The sequence below is a fragment of the Pinus tabuliformis genome, chromosome 1_2 (genome assembly GCF_031772625.1).
Source record: "Pinus tabuliformis cultivar Carrire ecotype Pingquan chromosome 1_2, CPIR1, whole genome shotgun sequence".
NCBI lineage: Eukaryota > Viridiplantae > Streptophyta > Pinopsida > Pinales > Pinaceae > Pinus > Pinus tabuliformis.
Genome location: NC_142298.1, coordinates 89,897,880 through 89,915,022, shown reverse-complemented (window position 1 = coordinate 89,915,022; position 17,143 = coordinate 89,897,880). Strand labels below are relative to the sequence as shown.

The window sequence follows — 17,143 nt, the reverse complement described above, 5'->3', positions numbered from 1 at the left end:
ACATGATGTTTGGCCCTTGTTGCCAATTTTAACAGTTTATTATTACAATCTAAAATTCAGCCTCCATTAGGCTAACAAGGAAGCAGATCTGACAAAGTTGAGAGCAACGAAAATTTTGTCCCTACAATGCTCCAAATTAGTAGATAGCGATGACTATTAAGAATAAATGAAAAAACCTAAGGCCTTGTCATGGTGGTTTGTCAACATTATTAGAATTGGTAAATAAATAATATGACTACACAAACTTCATTTAAAGGGTGATATTTGGAAAGATGTTATTATTATTAGGAGAATTATACCTTCTTGCTTGGTACCAAGTAATTTGGTGTTTATTCTATAATTACTACAACTTCGCATTCATTGATTCATGTGATTTCTTTTTCTACTTTAGCACACTCTATATATATTCAAGAGAAGATTATTGGTAATTTTATATTCAAGAGAAGCAATGTTCTGAAAATGTGATGATTCTCTGTAGTATATACAACTTAATGAAATGGTGCCAACAAGTCGATACTTAGTACTGCGTCAACAAAGTTAAAAGTCAAAGACTCGAACCTGTTTTTACTTTTTAAGCTCAGGTAATGATGACTCCTCCAATAGTGGGTCACAACGACTTAGGTGCTCATTGCTCAGTCTATGGCGACGTCGTGTCATGACAACTCTCTGTGATTCTGCTCAAGTTCTTGGTCTATGGTGATGACGGGTCACGACTCATGGCTGCTCCTCCAGGCTCCAACAACATCGGTCGATTCTCAAATGAAAAATACCCATTGACCGAGGGAATCAGGATAGGTTAAGTGACAAATCACTTGGCGTTAAAGTAAAGCCGCATAGGTTAAAAGACTAAAGTTAAAACCTAAAACTTAAGCCTTTGACACTAAAAGCTCTTGTTCTCGACGTTTTTAACGTTTTAATGGTGGATCCATTGGATCACGATTTTCGCGAATTCGTTTCCGGATTTCTGGAAATGGATCTAAAACAAATTAAAACCCTTGGATACGTATCCACTCCCAGATCCAAAGTTTTCGATTTTTTGAAATGGCAGAAAAACGTTTTCATGGCATTTTGGAGGAGGTTCGTACCCGTTTCCGTTTCAAAAACGGGGAACAACATTCCAGGCCCATTCTCTAGGCGTTTTCGGTAACTTAGCTCCAACCATTAAACAAGGTCTATCAAACGATCTCAGCTTTCGAACGTCTGACTAGGATATAGACAACACACTAGACAAAAATATATATACCAGCTCTTCCTTTGGCCACTGCTATTTAATTTTGAGTGAACAAACTAAATCAACAAACCATCAAGCATCCGCTGATGATTATATACCCTCTAGTGCATTGACTGTGTGAATAAAATAAACCATACAAATTCTTCTCTGTTCCACACAACTGATGCTTCAGCTCTCTGCACTATATATATATATATATATATATATATCTAAAGAAGTCTTTAGCAATGATTATGTGATGGGCATATACTCAAGGATCCTCCAATAATTAGAAACCTTAGTAAAATAGATTGATCCAAGAGTATAAAAGAATTCACTTGATATCTAATAGATACATAGTTATAACATGATAAATAATGCACTAAAAACAAAGAAATCTGTACCAATATCCTTTAGATTGCTTGATGCATAGTTAGATCTGCCCCTTTGTGCACTGGTTAGATATATATGGAGACAAAACCAAACCTTCAGCTCGACTATGGAGAATGATCATTCGCACCTCCTCACACTTGTTCCAGAACAAGATAAAACAAAAATTCAAAAGCAATTGTGTGTAATACTGGCTAGAGCCAATGGATCTTTACGAAATGTACACTTGAATTCTTAGATCTGAATATAAACAAGTTCCAGAACAAATACACAGATCTGTTCAATGCAAGATCATCCCACCAAGACACACTCCACTGCCCGATCTCATTGCTCTGATTCCATGTTGAAAAACGAAGTACAATGTGTACAAGTACTATTTCTGAGCTACTAATAATTATTTGTGAATTCTTAGAGCTTCTATTAATTCTTCTTCTTCATCAAATAATTACACTTCAAAAATTCAACTGATAGTAATGGCAAGAAAGTAGAGATCATAGTGCACAATAACAAGAGACACTAGTGTTTAGGTCAAAGACCAGGGCAAAACCCCACAAGGGGGAAAACCCAATCAAGCTTTTCCTTAGAGAGATCCTTCAACAAGACATCAAGACATAGATAACGTAGACCACAAGATGGCTTCTACATGTACTAAGTCCCCAATGCAAATGTCAACAAGTAGTCCAACAAGATCATTACCATACCACAAAGACAGAGCTTGAATCTCTTCCCGTATGAGGCCCAGACTTTAGATTGGATACAGATAAGATTTCAGATCACAAGAATAAGAAGCAAATCTTAGACCACCAGACTTTGGATCACAAGAATAATAAGCAGATCTAGGACCACTGAAAAGAGTAACCAATCTCAGAGTTGATCCATAGGAGCAATGAATCAATATAGATCTCAAAGAAAGATAGAAGAGATCCTTCTTCACTTGATCTAACCCTTGAACCCTTCTTTGAATACCTTTGCATAGGAGAATATATGAGTAATGTATGTGTGATTGAAATTACATTTCAAGGAGGACGAATGGAGCTCTTTATATAGCCATCATGCGATCCGAATGTGTGCCTTTCTAGGCAAACCAATTTGACCTTCTAGAAGGGCTGACCTAATCCAAATGAGTGATTTTCTATGCAAGCCGACTTGACCATCTAGAAAGGCCAATTTAGCACATGTGGAGCCACTTGTAATTACAAATAAAATAATATTTTTCTTCTTTACAAAAATACATTTTTGACCAAAACAAAAATATGAAGAACATGCTAGTGACAATAAATAATTTTATGATGATTGACCATAGCTATAATTTCAAGAAGGGTTTCATCAAAACCATATTCTTCGAACCTCCAAGTGATGAAACCCTTAACCTAGTCTTGAAAATGCTCCAACAAGCTCAAGAAATCCTAGTAACTTAGAGAGAGAGAGAGAGAGAGAGAGAGAGAGAGAGAGAGAGTGGTGTGCTCCTCTTGATGACATCTCTAACACGTGATATGAATGAGTTATATATAATTATGATTCAAGAATAATGTAGGACTCTCTCCTTGTTCTAGATAGATAAGAGGCGTTGTCGCACAAATTGTCACAAAAACGCTCAGACTGGGGGTTGTCACCCTGATCCCCGATCTCTCCGTTTAAGCCGTCTCCCGAGACTAAGGGGGGTATACCCTATGGGACAAAGGCAGACCAACTGTGGACCAGTTGGGTTGGGAGACACAGCAAGGCAAGACAAGCACTTGATTGATTTTAGAAGTTAATTTACCAGTGCCTTATGGAATTAATGATTAAATAAGTGTTTATCAAATACTGCAGAAATATGAACTTTGTAATTCCACCATTAACAATCATTTATCATCAAATAACCCGAGCAAAGATTAATTTTACCAAATGTGAGATAATCAATAAATGCGCAATGCCTTAATAATTTTCCAGCAATTAAAATTCAAAAGATTAAATGCTCTAAATAACCACGCAATTTTAAATGCTAACCAATTATCACTTTCAAATAGCTAATCTTCAAATGAACATTTAAGCATGTTTAACCACATAAAAATGATAAATATTAATCCCGCATCAAAATTTTAGTCTTGGCAGAAAAGATACACCAAAATCGTAAATATGACCAATCCTTGAGCCAAGACTAAATCTGACAAAATATTTCAACTTTTTTTTTTTTAATGGTTAAAATAAAAAAATAAAATTCCAAAATGAGAACAAACCCAAAAACTAAGAAAAACTTTTTTATGATTTTTATTTTTTATGATTTTAAAATTTTAAATTCAAAATGAAACAAAACTAAAATCTAAATAAAATCTAATCTAAAACTATGAAGAAACTTTTTATTTTTTTTTAAATTCTAAAATTTAAAAATAAGAATAAAGCTAAAATTTATTCTAGACTATATAAAATAAAATCTAAATCTAAAACTAAGATCTAACTTAAAAAAAACCAAAGTCTAATCTAATTTTGATTGAAATGAAATAGAACTTTTATAAAATCCTAAACTTAAAAAAAAAAAAAAAAAAAATCAATTCTAATTAAAAATTAAATGAAAACACAGGAGATTACCCTAACGCATACATACAAACTTAAAGGAAAATTGAAATTTCTGTTCTGGTGTATTTTTTCTGCAGGTACGCGTGAGGAATTTGATGCGACAGAGAGTAGAATGAAATGGCCGGAGAAGGTGCTGCGTAGGGAGAAGGAGGGAGACCTGTTGCAGGTCGAAAATGGGTAGAAGTATAGCAACATGCAGATAGATGGATAGGTAGGTGATCGATGGGAAGAAGCTTGCGTGGATGGGAGAAGAAAACGACTCGATGGCCTTTTTTTTTTTTGGGCAGAACGTTGGGTATAGATGCTGACAAGAAGATTTCGATGGGAGCTGTGGGGAAAGGCTGCGGGTGAAGGAGAGTTTGATGTGCAAGCTGGACAACGAAATGGAGTAGCGATGAAAGGAAATGGAGTAGCGTGGAGATGGCTGAGGATAAAGGGTGGAGCAGAAAGTGAAAGGGTTGAGCAGGCAGTGAAAATGCAGAGAAAGATGAGATAATGCGCAGGATGGAAGATTTTAGGTGAGGAAACTGCGTAGAAGAGGAGTTTTGAAAGGCGGCTGATCTGAGGGCGTGGAGAGCAAATGAGAGCCACGGTTTAGCGTTGAAAAACGTAGTAGCGTGAGGATCTTTACCCAACATGTTTAATAAATTTTGAAAATTTTTCCTGCAATAATAATGAAGCCCCGAGCAGCAGAGAAACTAAAACCGTAGTCCAGCAACTTAATTAAAATTTTAAACCCTTCCTGCTTCAGGTTGCCTGATGGAAACCCTAAAAAACTTTCAAAATCTGTACCTGCAACCTGCAATGGCAAAAACAGAACACCCAGAAGTAAAATGTGCAAGAAACAAAATTAAAAACCCTAGAATCAGCTAAATAGTTACAATATTCACAGTTTACAGGCTCTAAATAGCCAGATTTGTCGATAATCCATAGAAATATTTTCAGAATTTTAGATTTACTATGAGATACTTCAGAAAACCTCTCATGCATTCAAAAGATAAATTTAAATGATAAACCCAGGATCGAAACTGGCTGGGCTCTTCAAGAAAATGCTTTTCGGGAGTTGGCTGGTTCAGCCGAGAACTTCCCCAAACGCCCGTTGATCTTCACAATCTAGATTTCCTGCACAACTCACTTCAACTATCAATAAAGAGGGAAAAAACAGTACTAAAATCCAAATCCAATGGAGATACCTGCCATTATTTTCAGAAATTCTATTACCATTCAAACCCTAGTGAGTAAACAAGATACCTGTGTTCAACATCACTCTTCATCAAGCTATTACCAATGGCTGAAATTAAATTTATGCAGAAAAATGAAACAGCTTACAACATTTCAAGAGAGTAACACCAGCAAGATTTCAACCCCAAAGTCTTTCTTTATTGCACAAGAAAAAGATTACAAGAGAGCTTTCTTCAGCACAAGACTCATAGATCGAATGATCTGAAATGACCCCTGACACCCTATTTAAAGGAAAAATTTCCCAACGACTAGTTCGAGTGATCCATGTCAAAATGATCTCGATCGTCGATGAGGATCAGAATCTCTTTTAATCTCATCTGTCGAAATTTTAAATGCATTTTAATATATTAAAAAAATTAAAATCTTGCATTTATTTTCTCAAAACTTTGACTTATTATTATTTTATTTTATTTTTTCGAATTTTTATTTATTTTTAATTTATTTTTTAAATTTTATTTTATTTTATTTTTTATTTTTTAGTTATTTTTTAATTTTATTATTTTTAATTTTTTAATTTTTGGACCCTCGAACTTAGCCTTTGGGAATTTTACCTAGGACCTATGAACCATGAAGGGATTAATTATTTTCTAATCCTCAAGACACTTTACATCATGATTTTCACAATTTTACATCTCAAGGGGAAAAACCCATTTGACATAGACCCTCATAAACCACCAAGTTCTGCGACACAAATATAATCTTATCAGATCAAGCAATTTGTAATAACCTAACCAAATAGTTAGGATTATTTCCAAATTACTTTTACATAGACTCAACCAAGTACACTAGGATTCCCCTAAGATTCTAATGACAAAACTCATTCCGGCTTTGGGGTTAGGCTGAAGGAAAACTCTGCCGATCATGGATCGGTGAGACAAAAAATCTTTCGAAACGTAGATGTCATTGGAAAATTAGGTTTGCCTAGGTAATTTACATACATGACTCAGATTTGCTAAGATTATTTACAATTTACACATGTAGACTGGGTTTACAACATAATATGATTGGGCTGATGATGACTGTCGAATGGCACGGACACGTCGATCAAGCGCTATCCCTTTTGCGAAAAAAGGGGGTGTATTGCTATGGGTAGTTGACACGTAGTGGTCAACATCTGGCTCTACTTGGGGATACATTGCTGCACTGTAGGAATGTGAGAATCCAGAATCTGCGTCCATGCAACACACAACAAAATATAAGTAGCGTCCATCCAAAAATCATCATGTAACATTAAGCACATGAAAGATATAAGCTCTTCATTTATTAACTATCTAGTAACATGAAAAGTAAATCTAATCCTAAAACAGAAATAAAATGCTGAAATGACAAGGATTAAGGTTAGAAATGCAATACAGACAATGGCCCATGGCATCAAATATCATCTTTGAAGAACAACTTGAGGATTTGGCCATTTGCAGGTAAATCAAGTGGTTCGCCATCCAATCTGCTCAAGTGGAATGAGTTTGGTCTAGCAATGTCTCGGATGATGTACGGTCCCAACCACAAACTGTCGAACTTCTTATGTTTTCCTGGTTTTTCATTCTTGCGATCCCAAAGAAGTACCATATCTCCAACCTGCAAAGGTCTAGATTGAGAGGATTTATCAAAGCTTTTCTTAATGTTAGATTGATTTTTACATATAGCGTCAAAAGCTGTCCTACGAGCTTCATCTAACTCCACAATCTGATCTATTCTATTTTGAACAACATCTTTATTAGTAGAAAAATGCTGAAGGCACTGATAAGCTGGAAACTTCAAGTGCATAGGTAAGGTTACATCCAAGCCATAAACTAATTCAAAGGGAGATTTACCAGCAACTTTCTTCTTAGTGATCCTATCTGCCCATAAAGCATACTTGATTTTGCTATCCCATGATATCTTATTATCTCCTACTATCTTCTTGATAATGGTTATGAGATTCTTGTTACTTGATTCAGCCAAACCATTACCCGGAGGATAGTAATTTGATAAATGAGATAACACAATGCCATACCTGAAATAGAAAAACGAAAACTCTGAGGAACTAAAAGCTTTGGCATTGTCAGTAGTGATCTTAGCAGGGACACCAAATCTAGTAATGATATTATTTTCAATGAAATCCATAATAACCTTTTCAGTGGCATTCTTAGCAGGAATGGCTTCAACCCATTTAGTGAAATAATCAGTAGCAGTTAAAATCCATGAGTAGCCATTGCTAGAATTTTCATGGAACTTCCTGATGAAGTCCAGACCCCAATGCTGAAAAGGTGCCTTTACAATGACAGGTTGTAGGGGCAAGGCAACAAGTTTCTGTTTCCCAGTGAACAGCTGACAGGCTTGACAAGTTCTAACAAACTTATGCACATCAGAAAAAATCGAAGGCCAATAATAACCAGCTCTCAGAATTTTGTGGGCAGTAGTTCTAGCAGCATAGTGACCACCACAAAATCCTGAATGAAACTCAGAGATTAATTTCTTGGACTCAATTTCATCAACACACCTAGATACTATGCCCTCAGGATTTCTCCATCCAAGGCCATCCTTCATAAGGCAATACTTAGTAGTTTTTAATCTAAGAGCCCTTCTCTTATCAACGACTAAATGGTTAGGACATGTAAGATTCATCAAGTAATAAACAATGTCCTTGTACCACTCATGCTCTCCTAATCTTTGCAACTTAGGCGAAGATAGATCGCTAAGACAAAACAAACCAAGAGTCTTTTCGTTACCTTCGGTCAACATTTGAGCCAAACCTTGGCCTTTGAGTAGCTTGGTGGGTCTGATCTCCAGATCATATTCTTGTATTTTAGTAACCCACCTAGCGTGAGTCCCAAAGCAATCGGTTTGAGTTAATATATCTTTAACAGCAGAATGTGGGACGAAAGCAATGATTTTAGGATAACCTACATAAGTTTTGAAATGCTTAAGAGACTTAAGTAGGGCATAGGCCTGCTTTTCCATGGTATTGTACTTTAATTCAGAATTTTGAAGCGCTTTACTCATGAAAGCAATAGGCTGCTCGTGACCATCTTTATTCTTTTGTAACAGGACATCAGCAATGGTATCTTCGGAAGCGAAAGAAAAAATCATGAAATCCTTGGAATAATCGGGACTAACTAAGACGGGGGCTCTTGCAATAGCGCATTTGATTTCCTGAAAAGCCTTTTTGCCATCTTCTTGCCAAACAAATTTTACATCTTTCTTTAGAAGACTTTGAATAGGCTTAGCTACTTCTGCGTAATTTGGAATAAACCTTCTAAGAAAATTTGTTTTTCCAAGGAAGGACTGAAGGGATTTAAGATTATGAGGAAGAGGAATCTTTTGGATTGCTTCAATTCTTTCAGGATCAATCTTGATTCCATCTTTAGAAATGATATGGCCAAGTAATTTCCCTTCGGTTACTCCAAAAACAGACTTAGCTGGATTCAAAGAAATCCCGTATTCTCTACATCTATCGAAAACCTGCCTAAGATGATTTATATGACTGATACCATCTTTAGAAAATACAGTAAGATCATCTTGGTAAATTTCAATAAATTTCCCGATTAACCCCTTGAAGGCATAATCCATAGCCCTTTGAAATGTAGCCCCAGCGTTGGTTAATCCAAACAACATTCTAATGTATTCAAAAGTACCCCATGGTGTGGTGAATGTGGTTTTCTGACGATATTCCTTTTTAACCCATACCTGATTATAACCAGAAAATCCATCTAGCATTGACATCATTCCAGAACTGGTTACTTTTTGCAACAAAGTCTCCATGTTTGGCAAAGGGTAATTATTTTTCTTGCATGCTAGATTAAGATTTTGAAAATCGACACAAAGCCTTATCATACCATTCTTTTTCCTAACAATCACTAGATTGGAACACCATGTCGAATGCCTTGTTTGAGCGATAATTCTTGCTGCAAGCATTTTTGAAAGCTCTTTTTGAACCAAAGGGGCTAACTTAGGATTAATTTGCCTAAGCTTTTGGCAAAAGGGTTTAGCATTTTCATCTTTTAAGGGGATAGTATGTTCCATGACATCTTCCCTATAGCCTTTTAATTCATCATAAGAAAATGCTAAAACATCTTGGTATTCGCGAAGTAAATTAGTTAACTTTTTTCTTTCCTCCACACTAGTACCTTTACCAATTTTGACAATCTTTGGGTTCACAGGAGTACCAATGTTTATCTCGAGATATTCACCTGGGTCCATTTTATTTTCCTCTCTCAACTTCGTGGCATCATGACGATCAAAGTGTTGCTCTAAGGCAACCACATTCCTAGGAGTAGGATTTATGATATGCTCATGATCAACAGATCCATCCTCCTCAGAATCTATCCGAAAATCTTCAAAAGTTCAAACTCATCTAGACTATTAAGAAAACGAATCACTTGCTTTTCATCATTAAAGACTTGCCAATGCTCTGAGTTATCTAGAACAGACGGTCTAAATATAACTTCCATTTTGATCTTATCCTTAATTACCTCATCAGATAACTGGAAGGTAGTAGCAGCTATGGCAAGTTCATCCGCCAAACTATTATGCTCTCTTGGGATAGCTTCAAGGTCAAGGGCATCAAAGTGTTCCATAGTATCCCATACAACATTTCGATAATTCCTTAATCTTTGATTTTTACATGTAAACTTATTTTTAAGCTGCATGATAAGTAAATCAGAATCCCCCTTAATGCTAAGCAACTTAATTCTCAAGGATGTTTCCAATTCAAGACCCAACAGTAAAACCTCATATTCAGCGACATTGTTGGTTGCTTCAAATTCTAATCGATAGGCAAACTTGAAAATGTGACCAAGGGGAGATTTAAGCACTATCCCTGCACCTTTACCATGCCTAGATGGTGCGCCATCAAATACATGTGCCAAACTTTATCATTGAGATCCTTAATCTTATCATCAGGAGGAATTATGAAATTAGACATGATAGCGTAATTCCCAATGTTAGATTGTTCTTTAATTATCTCGTTGTGAGGTCTCTTAGGATCTTCAACATGGAATTTTCTTTCGGGCTCTCTATTAAGTCTTACAAAACCATCACCTTTAGGAGAAGGAATCATAGCATATGACCAATTCATTTGAATACTTCCTGCTAGATCAGAGGCCCACTTTCTGGATAAAAGCATACCCCAGGTATCAAGTACATCAACAACAACAATATCCATAACAATCATGTTGTCTTGGTAAACTGATAGATGAACTTGTAAGTCTTTGATCAAACCACGCACTTCAATCTTCTTAGAATCCATGGCACATATATTATAGTAGGGTCTAGAAACTCTTAAGTTAAGCTGTTCCATGACCCTTTTAGTCCTGACACAAGCTAATGCACCATAATCCAACATGCAATTATTCAATTTATATCCATTAACCAACAAGGTGATAAAGAAAGGCTGGTGATCTTTGTTATCCCCATCTAAGCTTTGCAAATATATGGGAGCATCATGATAGTCAACTTCCTGGGTCTTCTGTTGAGAAATATTTACTTGGGGACCCTAAATAGCTTTTAGTAACTTATCTCTTTGGGAAGGGATTTTAGCAATCTTAGAGATAGGAACCCAGATTTTCCAATTGTTAAACCAACTTCCCAAATCAACATCTAATCCAGAGTTTAAACCAGGGTTAAAAGTTTGAGGGGGAATTTGATTCCTGCTCTGATCTTTATCCCTTCTTTGATAGGTTAGACCTTTATCTCTAGCAATTTCCATGATTTGCTCTGGAGAAGGTTTTTCACCATATAACTTAGCCAAAATGTCATCTTCATTTTCAAGGTTATTTATACTAAAAGCTGATGAGGGATTCATAACGTCACAACTATTTTCCTTGACCTCCATCCAATCATCCATAGACAGAGAAAACTTGTTACCTGCTACATTTATTTGATCACCTGCCCCAAACATTCCATTATCTAAAATTCTTCTAACGATGGGACAAGTGGCTTCTTCATGAAGAGCATCACAAACCCGACAGTAAGGTACAACATTATCGACCAAATTAGTAAGCGGATTAGGAGGTATCTGCTCACTAGATTGACCCTTTTTTTGCCAATTGTTATCTTTGTTATTATTATTTCTAGGTTGGAAATTTTGCGTTTTTTCTCTTTCCATTTGGACCAACCTATTCTGCAAAGTAGCTATCTCCTTATTATGATTAATTTCCATGCTTTCGATCTTTTGGAGCAATTTCTGAACAAGCTTGCTTTCAGGCTCTTGAACTGCTTTTCCTTTAGGTTCTTTTAGTTTCGTAGCAGCCCTATTGAAAGCTGGGATCTCAGACTTCCCAGATGCCGCCTTGTCCTTTTCAAGTTCTATTGCTAAGGCTTGGCAATCCCTATAATCATTAAGTCTAGCATGCCTCAATTCATAAGAGGGCTCAGGACTAAAGGCATCAATGTAAAAATCTTGGAGAGATTTGTCGGTAGGTTTATAATCTTGAGGTAATTCTCTAACAATATCATTAAACCTTTTGTTAAATTCTTCAACAGTTTCATTCTCTCTCTTTTTTATTATGCTAATAGCTTTCATGAGGTGTCTTCCTTCTCTTTTATCTCCATACTTTTCCTTAAAGGCATCAATGATTGATTGTAAGGAATTAAATGAATTCCGAGGCTTTTCTAAAAACCAGTCATGAGCATCGCCCTCCAAGGTTATAATAAAAAGAGTCATTCTAACATCTTCATGATCGAAATTATCAGAGCTTGCGTACTTAGCCATCCATATACTAAAACATCTCAGATGTGAATTAGCACTAATCGTGTTATCTCCATGAAAGCTAGGCAACTTATCTATCCCAAGCGTTGGAAGATCACTGGGATAACCTTGAATGTTAGAAAAATCGGAAGGAGCATATATATTCGTGATGTCGTGCCCAACTGGACTGGTAAAAAGCAAATGGATATCAGAGAGGGCTTCTTATCCGAGGTTAACAAGAAGTGTATGAGAAGAGACTATGTGTAATCGTATCCTGAGGGACCTTTCAAGATCAGGAGCAGGATTGCACAAACTGCTTGGATGTCTTCTAGTATACACTCTTGCAGATGATATATGAAGTGGAGTCGCCACCCGAACAGGAAGTGAAACACGGAAAAGCTTGAAAGGAGAGAGCTAAGGACGAGAGGAAAGAAACGAGATGAATGTCGAAGGAACCAAGGACAGAAAAAACTCTATCCCCGGCAACGGCGCCAAAAAATGTTGTTGCACAAATTGTTAGGACAACGCTCACATCGGGGGCTGTCACCTTGATCCCCGATCTCTCCGTTTAAGCCATCTCTCGAGGCTAAGGGGGGTAGACCCTATGGGACAAAGGCAGACCAACTGTGGACCAGTTGGGTTGGGAGACACAACAAGGCAAGACAAGCACTTGATTGATTTTAGAAGTTAATGTACCAGTGCCTTATGGAATTAATGATTAAATAACTGTTTATCAAATACTGCAGAAATATGAACTTTGTAATTCCACCATTAACAATCATTTATCATCAAATAACCTGAGCAAAGATTAATTTTACCAAATGCGAGATAATCAATAAATGCGCAATGCCTTAATAATTTTCCAGCGATTAAAATTCAAAAGATTAAATGCTCCAAATAACCACGCAATCTTAAATGCTAACCCGTTATCACTTTCATATAGCTAATCTTCAAATGAACATTTAAGCATGTTTAACCACATAAAAATGATAAATATTAATCCCCCACCAAAATTTTAGTTTTGGCAGAAAAGATACACCAAAATCGTAAATATGACCAATCCTTGAGCCAAGACTAAATCTGACAAAATATTTCAAATTTTTTATTTTTTATTTTTTATTTTTATTTTTAATTTAATTTAATTTTTTTTATTGGTTAAAATAAAAAAATAAAATTCTAAAATGAGAACAAACCTAAAAACTAAGAAAAACTATTTATGATTTTTTATATTTTATATTTTTTATGATTTTAAAATTTTAATTTCAAAATGAAACAAAACTAAAATCTAAATAAAATCTTAATCTAAAACTATGAAGGAACTTTTTATATTTTTTAAATTCTAAAATATAAAAATCAGAATAAAGCTAAAATTTATTCTAGACTATATAAAATAAAATCTAAATCTAAAACTAAGATCTAACTTAAAAAAAACCAAAATCTAATCTAATTTTGATTGAAATGAAACAGAACTTTTATAAAATCCTAAACTTAAAAAAAATAAAAACGAAATCAATTCTAATTTAAAATTAAATGAAAACACAAGAGCTTACCCTAACGCATACATACAAACTTAAAGGAAAATCGAAATTTCTGTTCTGGAGTATTTTTTCTATAGGTATGCATGAGGAATTTGATGGCGTTCGAGAGTAGAATGAAATGGCCGGAGAAGGTGCTGCGTAGGGAGAAGGAGGGAGACTTGTTGCAGGTCGAAAATGGGCAGAAGTATAGCAGCACACAGATAGATGAATAGGCAGGTAATCGATGCGAAGAAGCTAGTGTGGATGGGAGAAGAAAATGGCTCGATGGCCTTTTTTTTTTTTGGGCAGAACGTTGGGTATAGATGCTGACAAGAAGATTTCGATGGGAGCTATGGGGAAAGGCTGCGGGTGAAGGAGAGTTTGATGTGCAAGCTGGACAACGAAATGGAGTAGCGATGAAAGGAAATGGAGCAGCGTGGAGATGGTTGAGGATAAAGGGTGGAGCAGAAAGTGAAAGGGTTGAGCAGGCAGTGAAAACGCAGAGAAAGATAAGATAATGCGTAGGATGGAATATTTTCAGTGAGGAAACTGGGCAGAAGAGGAGTTTTGAAAGGCGACTGATCTGAGGGCGTGGAGAGCAGATGAGAGCCATGGTGTAGCATTGAAAAACGTAGCAACGTGAGGATCTTTACCCAGCTTGTTTTAAAAATTTCAAAAATTTTTCCTGCAATAAAAATGAAGCCTCGAGTAGCAGAGAACAACTTAATTAAAATTTTAAACCCTTCCTGCTTCAGGTTGCCTGATGGAAACCCTGAAAAACTTTTAAAATCTGTACCTGCAACCTGCAATGGCAAAAACAGAACACCCAGAAGTAAAATGTGCAAGAAACAAAATTAAAAACCCTCGAACCAGCTAAATAATTGCAATATTCACAGTTTACAGGCTCTAAATAGCCAGATTTGTCGATAATCCACAAACATTTTCAGAATTTTAGATCTACTATGAGGTACTTCAGAAAACCTCTCATGCATTCAAAAGATAAATTTAAATGATAAACCCAAGATTGAAACTGGTTGGGCTCTTCAACAAAATGCTTTTCAGGAGTTGGCTGGTTCAGTCGAGAATTTCCCCAAACACCCGTTGATCTTCACAATCTAGATTTCCTACACAACTCACTTCAACTATCAATAAAGAGGGAAAAAACAGTGATAAAATCCAAATCCATTGGAGATACCTGCCATTATTTTAAGAAATTCTATTACCATTCAAACCCTAGTGAGTAAACAAGATACCTGTGTTCAACATCACTCTTCATCAAGCTATTACCAATGGCTGAAATTAAATTTATCCAGAAAAATGAAATAGCTTACAACATTTCAGGAGAGTAACACCAGCAAGATTTCAACCCCAAAGTCTTTCTTTATTGCACAAGAAAAAGATTACAAGAGAGCTTTCTTCAGCACAAAACTCACAGATCGAATGATCTGAAATGACCCCTGACACCCTATTTAAAGGAAAAATTTCTCAATGGCTAGTTTGAGTGATCCATGTCAAAATGATCTTGACCGTCGATGAGGATCAAAATCTCTTTTAATCTCATCCGTCGAAATTTTAAATGCATTTTAATATATTAAAAAAATTAAAATCTTGCATTTATTTCCTCAAAACTTTGACTTATTATTATTTTATTTTTTCAATTTTTTATTTATTTTTAATTTATTTTTTAAATTTTAGTTTAGTTTATTTTTATTTTTTTATTATTTTTAATTTTTTAATTTTTGGACCCTCGAACTTAGCCTTTGGGAATTTTACTTAGGACTTAGGACCCATGAGGGGATTAATTATTTTCTAACCCTCAGGACACTTTACATCACGACTTTCACAATTTTACATCTCAAGGGGAAAAACCCATTTGACATAGACCCTCATAAACCACCCAGTTCTACGACACAAATATAATCTTAGTAGATCAAGCAATTTGTAATAACCTAACCAAATAGTTAGGATTATTTCCAAATTACTTTTACATAGACTCAACCAAGTACACTAGGATTCCCCTAAGATTCTAATGACAAAATTCATTCTAGCTTTGGGGTTAGGCTAAAGGAAAACTCTGCCAATCATGGATTGGTGAGACAAAAAACCTTCCAGAACGTAGATCATCACTAGAAAATTAGGTTTGCCTAGGTAATTTACATACATGACTCAGATCTGCTAAGATTATTTACAATTTACACATGCAGACTAGGTTTACAACATAATATGATCGGGCTGATGATGACTGTCGAATGGCACGGACACATTGATCAAGCGCTATCCCTTTTGTGAAAAAAAGGGGTGTACTGCTATGGGTAGTTGACACGTAGTGGTCAACAAGAGGTAAGGGAGGCTAACAATAGACATGCTGGCTAGTGCGCTTACAAGCAACATATAACAACACATGTAGGCTCACACATGTGGAGTGCTATACTTAATGTTACACATGTCAAGCTCCAAGGCAATGTTGTCCACATGCAAGTCTTCAAATGCAAGGGTGCTCAAAGATGTGTCTGTTGCTCCTCCGGCAACCCTTGTACTTCATTGGGTCCACTCCCCTTTGATGAAATTTGTTGCAACCTAAGCTTCCCCAAGCCAACTCCAAGATTCAATGCAGGCATGCAAGCTACCATATGCTGTTTAGGGTTTAATTGCCTCTTTTGGGATGCAAAACACTCCTCCTAAGTAGGGCATTCTCCAAGCAACCAACCATCTCCATATGGCCATAATGTAGAATGCCATCCAAGATGTTAGCAGATCTCCAATGCCCTAGGGAAGAATAATAAGCAAGCACCGAACTGAGGTCAAGTTCCTTCTGCAATGTGCAAATGCATCATGGATCATCTGGGGGCTGAATCATACACCATGTACCCCAAATCACAAGAAGTACCAACCAAACATGGTGTACACTGTAAACACTTTTGGAGTAACCCGTAAAGCTAACATAAGGGATAGTGGATCCTGGCATGCTTATTTGTATTCTAGATTTTGGGTGCATTTCTCCCAAGTTTGTTTTCTGTTATTAGTGCTATATTTATGGGTCTTAGCTTAGAGTAGTATTTTACGTTCTGCATCTTGGTTTATTTAGGAGTTATTTTCTGTGCTCCCCCTATGTACTAGCACTATTGTGCTCAACAGCCCCACTGACCTACCTCTGTGGTCATTTGTTGGGCATTAATAAAATTATCTTATCTTATCTCACTGGCCTTCACTTATTCTAATGCCCCCTCCTCTAATGACCATTTTATCACTTTTTTAATGCCCCCTACTTTAATGACCATTTTATTGCTTATTCTAACACCCTTCTTGTGTTTGAATATTATTAATTATAAAGTTGTAAAATGATTGCTTGAACTGTGGTCAAATAGATAGACATAAGAGCTTGCCTAATATCCTATTATTGCCCCATCAAATGCTTTCTAGGCAGCAAAGATTACAAATAATTTTATATATTTGTTTAAATTTGAAGCTATTAATTCATGTGCATGTACATGGAAAAAGTTCTCACAGAGGGAGTCTGGTTAAGGGGTGGGTGGATGACACAATTCATGTCCTAACGACATA

General features: G+C 36.0%; 1 protein-coding gene across 3 annotated transcripts in view; it reads left to right on the top strand.

Annotated features, from left to right (window-relative positions):
* LOC149204584 (uncharacterized) overlaps positions 1–17,143 on the top strand; it is a 403,576-nt gene that overhangs the window by 177,368 nt on the left and 209,065 nt on the right. The gene's annotated exons all lie outside the window — the stretch shown is intronic.